The following is a 7,636-nucleotide window of genomic DNA, read 5'->3' as shown; positions in this document are numbered from 1 at the left end:
AAGGCACTTTGATGATCCCCTTTTATCCCTTCAGTAGCAAAATGTATCTCAATTAAAATTCAATTTGAAATTATTTTTTTGTGTGTGTGTGTATGTGTATGTGTGTATACATTATCTTCAATTCACATATGCTGTTCAATAACACATTGGAATAGGCTGCAGCTTTTTCTGTGGGGCTTTCTCATAGCTCTCTAGTAACCAGGTATTTACTCAGCTAAGGTAGGGACTGAAATGACCCCCTCCTGGGCCTGGGGAGGACGTGGTTACAGCCCTTGTGCTGAGGTTTCTATTCCTCCATCTCTGGCCTCCCTTTGACAAACCACTGGGTTTGGCTCCTGCTCGGGCCTCTCTGGGTGTCTGGCAGCAGGAGCCGAGCTTAGTGATCGATGCCCATGAGGCTGATCTGTGCGAGCTGGGGGAGAAGCCTTCTTTCCCTGGGGGGCACGACCACACTGACCTGCCCATTGTGGGAAAGGTCAGCACACCTGGGCTCAGGTTAAGAGCTTCTTAAGGATCCCTTCCTTTCCCCGGGCCCCTCCTGCCACCCAGCCTGCCCCTTCTGCCCCGACTCCAGTACCCGCCTCTGCTCCTGTCAACCATTTCCACCTTCTTTCCCATCCCCAAAAGCCCAACTCCACCACTGCTCACGTCCGGCAAGCCGAGGGGCTTGCCCCCATATCCCAAAGCTCTCTCTGCGGGGCCCGGCCCTTTGTCCCCACTACTACATGTCCCCCAAGTCAAAGGCGCCCTCTCCCTCACCCACCAGGACAGAGACTGGGACCTGGCCTAGGCTCCCCCCCCCCAGGAAAGGGTTCAAACAGGGCCCTGAGGGAAGCAGCTGGGGGCCATTCCCCTTTCTCAGAAAGGCAAGGACCCCGTTCAGGCAAGGCATGGGATCTGCTCGGGCTCGGCCTGCTAACTGGGTGTGCCAGGCTGGCTCGTTATTGGGGTTGGGGGAGTCTGGAGGCTTGGATTACTCTTTCTTTTACTCCACGAAGTCCTAACTGGAGACTCCAAGAACCCCGAGTTCTATGGGGAACTTTTCCACCTGCTTCTGGGGAGCACCTTCCCAGGGACCTTCGGCCCATGAAGCTTGGCTGTGGGAGGACAAGAGGACGAGATGGAAGCAAGTCAGCATGGCAGGAAAGGAAGAACTGAGCCCCAGGCTTGGCTCTACCCCTTCTTGGCTGTGTGACCCTGGCCATATCCCTGCCCTCCTGATGGCTTCAGTTAGATGAACTCTGAAGTTTATTTTAGCCTTCTATCCTTTTTTTTTTTTAATAACTTTTTATTGACAGAACCCAAGCCAGGGTAATTTTTTACAGCATTATCCCTTGCACTCGTTTCTGTTCCAACTTTTCCCCTCCCTCCCTCCACCCCCTCCCCTAGATGGCAAGCAGTCCTTTATATGTTGGATATGTTGCAGTATATCCTAGATACAATATATGTTTGCAGAACCAAACAGTTTTCTTGTTGCACCGGGAGAATTGGATTCAGAAGGTAGAAATAACCCGGGAAGAAAAACAAAAATGCAAACAGTTTACATTCATTTCCCAGTGTTCTTTCTTTGGGTGTAGCTGCTTCTGTCCGTCATTTATCAATTGAAACTCAGGTCTCTTTGTCAAAGAAATCCACTTCCATCAGAATACATCCTCATACAGTATCGTTGTCAAAGTGTATAATGATCTCCTGGTTCTGCTCATCTCACTTAGCATCAGTTCCTGTAAGTCTCGCCAGTCCTCTCTGTATTCATCCTTTTAGCCTTCTATCCTCCAAAATTGGTCAAATCATAGCCCCTACCCTATCCAACCCCTGGCTCCAGAGGAGAAAAGTTCTAATGTAATGCTTTCCTTTGGGACAGCCCCTACCAGGAAGCTCTGCCAGAACAAACGCCAAGGATCTTCCTGGATCTGCTTTCTGAACTGGAGACGCCCCACTCCCAGTATCCATTCTCAGAGGGGGAGGGGAGAGGGAGAGTTGGAAGGCAGAACATTCAGTAAGTTTTCAGTTGGGGATTGTAACCCTACCTTCCACGCTGACCCATGAGCTGATCCATGTTTCCTGGCCACTTGATTTCCATACTTTTGCTCCTGAGCCTCGAGGAGCATTTGGCGGATTCGTCTGGCATCACTCTCCTCCCAGAAATTCATGCCTAGGCTTCGAGATCCTCAGGAAACCATCAGCCAAGCGGAGCTGAGCCTGCGCAAGGTGGACCCCATGCTGCGCGCCGAGTACAAGTGACGTCAGCGCCACAGAAGTCCCCCTCCTTCTAACCCTATCAGTGTCTCCATGGACGCCCACCGATCATTCCACTCTTAACTGCCTTGAATCAATTCCCCTACTGCACACCTCCCCTTGGATTCTTTCCCCTCCCCCCACCATGCTGCGATTGGCCCAAACTTCCATTCGATTTATCTGACTGTTACCATTCCTATAGCGGGGCAAAGAGGAAGAAAAGACTCCATGATTGCGGCCCAGCTTCCCTGTCCACCCAGGACATCTCCGTCACTCTAATAAAAGTGATCGATTTTGTATATTCTTATCCATGAATACACCAATCTTTTTTTCTTTATAGCCATATAAATGAATATTTACATTTTCTTTATATATTTGCATATATAAGTACACATTTATTCTCTCTGTAATTATATATTCATATACATGAATGTTTATATGAATATAGAAAGAATAAATGAATACATAAATATATGAATATATGTAGTTATTTTCTACATGTATGTAGATTTAGAGAATCTATATGATTTGGAGAATATATTCATTTGTATAAGCTCTCATATATTCTCTTCATGTATTCATATATATATATATATATATATATATATATATACTCTCATATGTAAATGTAAGGAATCATATTTATGTGTCAATTATTTTCTCTTGTCCTATATATGGAAACTCTTTATTCCCATTAATAGGATTATTCATATATTGCTTCTATATTCATATATAGGAATACTCATATTTTCTTTTTATATATGAATATCTTTATTGTTTCTTTTTCTATGGGGGAACATACAAGGATTCCTCTGTATGAGATATGTCCCAATCTTTCACCCTCCTTTTCCACGAGTTTATGTTTTGCCTTTGGTTGCCATATCTCTCCCATTAGAAAGTCAGTCAAATGGTGGCCAAAGCATGTAGAAGGTTCTGTTTGTCCCACTATGAAAAATGATATCATTCAAAATTCTCCATGAAATGATTGTATGTGTGCCCACACTTTGCTGAATGCCCATGCCCCTTTCAGTCATTATTAACAAGAAGGGATAAGTCAGGTTCTTCCATTTTGGTTTATCTTTATACTAATGTCTGTTCTTGAATAAATGAGTGCCTTAAGTGTTCAGATGCAGAGGGTTTGGATGAAGCAATTGTAATGCTCTCAGTGAAAGTGTTATTTTATATGGGCATCATTTTTACAGATCCCTGTGATCTTGGGTCAAGGGTTTATTCAGGCTTCCTTTCCAACCATGATTCCCAGAGCAGGGCCCTTTGTACAACTAAAAATTCCCACCTCTGTTCTAACTATAATCTGCACTGTTCCTATCTAGAAAAGCCCAACTGCCACCCAAACCCCTCCCCCCAAGCAGTTCTTGACCCCTGTCTCTCCAAAGTTTACCTCCATTCACCACATTGGACTTATCCAAGGTATACTTTTCCCCTCCCGAGACTGGGAATTCTCTGAGGGAAGGAAACAAGGGATCTGGCTTAAGCTAACACCTCCAAGTCCCAGGGAAATGTTCAAGTAGGGCTCTGAATGAAGTAGATAGGGGTCATTCCCCCTTTATTTCTTAAATGGAAGAAGCCTGTTCTGGGAAGTCACAGGATTTTTTCAGATTCACTGATAATCCTAGGCAGGTCCAAAGCCCTAAGGGCTTTTTTTTTCTTTCACTTAACCCCATGGACACAACTAAAGACTCCCAGAACTCCTAGCTCTATGGAACCTTCTGATTTTCAGTGGTTGTAAACCATCTTTTGGGGCTGCACCTTCCGAGAGGGATTTTTGGTCCATGAAATTTGGCTGTCAGAGGAGGGAGATCCTAAGACAAACCAGTTAGTCTGACAGAGAATTCCATATCAGTTTCTAGTTACACTGTATACTGGACTGACCTTGACCCCTGCCCTCCACTTGACTTCAGTTTACCTTTTCCTAAAATGGGGAGGTTGTTGGATGATCTCTGAACTCTTTTAGTCCTACATCTTTTAGCCTACAGTCCTTCCAGACTCTACCACCCAATGTTCCTCTCCCAAGCCATCACTCCCTCCCATTGAGAAAACCCTGCTAATCTAATGTTTTTCCTAGGGTCAGCCCCCTGTTCAGCAAGTTCTACTGGTTGTTTGATTGTAAAATATAGAAGCCTCAGGTAGGCTTTGGACAAGTCTCACTTCTCAGATGTTTACTTCCCAACCCTTGGGACCCTCAGAAAGCCACCAGCCAAGCAGAATTGAGCCTAGGCAAGGTGGACCCCCTGCTGAGCACCAATGACCAGTGACATCACTGCCCACTTTTATGAGGCAGGAGTTTCCTTGTCAACACTGTTCCACCCTTCAGGGCCACCCCACCCACCATCCCACCCACCATAGGGCATGGGATCAACTTCCCTTTTTCCCCACACCCTCTAGTCTCACATTTTAGGCTCTTTAATCCCGGCATGTGGTTCTTATTTCCCAGCCAGACACCAAGTAATGGAGGATCTTACCATCTTAAGAGAACTAAAATTTGATATAAAATGGTTGTATAATGTGTGCGTGTTTACTTTATTGAACTCATAACTCTACCCCTCCTTTCAACTCAATAAAAACACATTGAAACAAGTTAGGTTGGAGCCCATTTTAATGTAGGCTACAGGTTTCCTGTTGTGCCTTTTTATCTTTATACTAATGTCAGTTCTCTACAAAGTCAAGTGTCTACCCACTGACACTGTTGAAGGAATTGAAAAGGCTCCAAATGAAGATGTTATCCTATATCCATGGCATCGTTTTCACTGATAATTTGCTTTGGCTTTTGGCTTCCGGCTTCTGACTTCAAGGTTTTTCCACTTCAGACTGTCTGTAGAAGGGAGATGATGTGGGCGATGTCTTTAAGACATATCTCGATTGGACGGGGAGCGGGCCGTCTCCTCCTTCTTGGTGGTGCTTGACTGACCTGTACAGAGTAGAAGAGAAAAGGGAACATGAGCTTTGGCCCTATTTCCTGACTCTGACTTCCACCACATCCCCTTCTGTGACCCAACCTGGTCCCTTTTCCTCTGCCTAGAATTTTCAGCTCTCTTTACTCCTTTTCCCATTCCAGAAAACCCAACTCATGCTTGCCCACCCCTTCAGGAAGCCCTTTCTACTCCCCATGTCACAAAACCATCTTGTGGGCCCAGGGGATTGGAAGGTGAAAATCTGGTAGGGACCAGTTGAGGATATTTACTAACCTTATTTGAAGGTCCAGGGGCTTCTGAGTTGGCATCCGGTGCTCCACTGGGCCCGTTGTTAGATTGCCCAGGCCCCATGTTAACATTGGCTCTGTCCTCTGACATCTTTTTTTATTCCCTCCGATACCTAGTCCTAGTCCCCTGGTTGGTAATCAGGGAGCCAGCCACCAGCCAAGCGGAGCTGAGTCTGGTTTAGGTGGCCCACTGCGGCTCTATATAAAGCCTACAGCCGATGACATCAGTCATCTACCTCTGTGAGGTAATAGTCCCCTCCAGCCAATCAGGTCCCTCTCCTCCCCTTTACGTCACTGACGGTCCTGGGTGTGGTCTTGGGCGGGGCACTTACAGTTGGACTGCCTTTGGTTTTTTCTACCCTCCCCCCCCCTCGACCCCCCGCAGGTTTATTTAGCCAGAATCAATTCCCACAAATATTTCCAAAAGAGTTTATCTGGTAATAGTATTCTAATGCCTTTAGAGGAACTGGGCAGGGTAGAGCAAGGGAGACAAGGACTAGGACAAAACCATTCCCCAACAGCCCATCATTTGGTCCATTTCTCAGTTTATCTAACAAAACCTGATTGACTTTTTGTAAATTCATATCCATGAATATTCATATTTTTCCTCTGTATTCATACATAGCAGTATTCATGTGTTCTCTACATAATCATATGTACCAGCACTCTTATAATCTTCATATAAACATGCAAGAATATTCATGTATTTTTATCTGCTTACTTCATAAATTTCCCTACAACCCACAAACTTGTATTTTTATATATTCATATGTATATGCTCTATGCTTTATTCTCTATTCTCATATTCTCTCTATTCTCCATGTCTACATATATGAATATGTCACATTTGTGCATGTGGGAATACACAGATACACCCCCCCCACCAAAGCAAGAGAAAACCAAATTATAGTAGGACAATAACAGGAAAGGCACTATAATTAAGAGGGATTAAGAAAACCTTTCTGTAACAAATGGGATTTTATTTGAAATTTAAAAAAAAATCAAAAAAGTTATTACTCAGAGTAAAGAAAAGGCAGAGAGTTTCAGGCATGAGAGACATCCAGATAAAATGCTTGGAGCTTAAAGCTGAAGTGTCAGTGGACTAGTCATTAATAATAAGTGTCAGTTAATAGTCGTCAAGGGTATGGCCATCTTTGTTTGTGGCTGAAGTGGAACAGAGGAGTAAGTCGTGGGAAATGACTAGGTTGAAGAACTGAGTGTTCAGAGTTTTTGATGGAGTCAGTATGCCTGATGATGTTTCCTAATATGAGAACAGAGGTTGGAATGGAGAAGAAAATTTGGGGCCAGGTATCAAAGTCATTGATGAAGGAAGAGAAGTGATCTGGAAATCTGTAGACAACAGCCATCAGGATTTTGATTGGGTGGTAGAAATGAATAGCATGAACCTCAAAAGAGGAGAGGTTACTGAGTGATGGAGATAGGTAGAGAATCTGGAAGTGGCAATGGGAACCAAGAAATATTGCCCTGCCTAGATCAGTGAGTCAAAGGGAATTTGTAAAGGTATAGCTAGTACTGATCAGTCATGGAAGTTGTATCATTGGGGAAGAGTCAAGTTTCATTGATTACTGGAAGATGGAAGGAGTGGAAGAAGAAAAGATTCAGGAGGAAGGGAAATTTGTTGCTTATGGAACTAGCATTCCAGAAGGCACAGTGGAAAGAGAGGGTGGTGTTTGGTCAGAACTCTGTGGTAAAAATGTTGATCTACCTCCTGCTGTGAGCAAAATATTAAACACAAAGGCCCCCTGAAGAGAGCAGGTAGGGATACCCCCTGCTGTGAGCATGGCACCAAACACAAGGGGCCTTGACAAACTGCCAACCCAGGAAATCAGACTGTTTTTAAGAGAGAGTAGGTAGGGCTACCTCCTGCTTGAACAAGACACCAAACAGAAGGGACACCAGGCAAATTCCTAACCCAGGAAACCAGACTGTTGCCTGAAAAGAGCAGGTATGGTTACTGTTATGAGTAGGAAATCAAACACCTGACAAATTGCCAGCTTGGGAAACCACTCTATGGATTAGAGTAGGTAGAGCTACACCTTGCTATGAATCCTAAAACACAAATGGCTCCTGGGAAAATGCCAGTCTGGAAACTAGTCTGGGAAAAGAGCAAGTAGGGTTACCCCCTGCTGGGGCCAAAACACCACAAAAAAGGTCCCCTATCAT

General features: G+C 44.6%; 1 long non-coding RNA gene across 1 annotated transcript; it reads right to left on the bottom strand.

Moving 5' to 3' along the window:
• Positions 1–4,831: 4,831 nt before the first annotated feature.
• LOC127542920 (uncharacterized) lies at positions 4,832–5,610 on the bottom strand. Its single transcript, XR_007948921.1, has 2 exons — positions 5,439–5,610; positions 4,832–5,161 (listed from the first exon to the last, which is right to left on the bottom strand). It is a non-coding gene; the product is annotated as an uncharacterized LOC127542920 (long non-coding RNA).
• Positions 5,611–7,636: the final 2,026 nt, after the last annotated feature.

Source organism: Antechinus flavipes, chromosome X (genome assembly GCF_016432865.1).
Source record: "Antechinus flavipes isolate AdamAnt ecotype Samford, QLD, Australia chromosome X, AdamAnt_v2, whole genome shotgun sequence".
Taxonomy (NCBI): domain Eukaryota; kingdom Metazoa; phylum Chordata; class Mammalia; order Dasyuromorphia; family Dasyuridae; genus Antechinus; species Antechinus flavipes.
The sequence above is the reverse complement of the archived record's forward strand: the minus strand, read 5'-3'. Positions and strand labels throughout refer to the sequence as shown.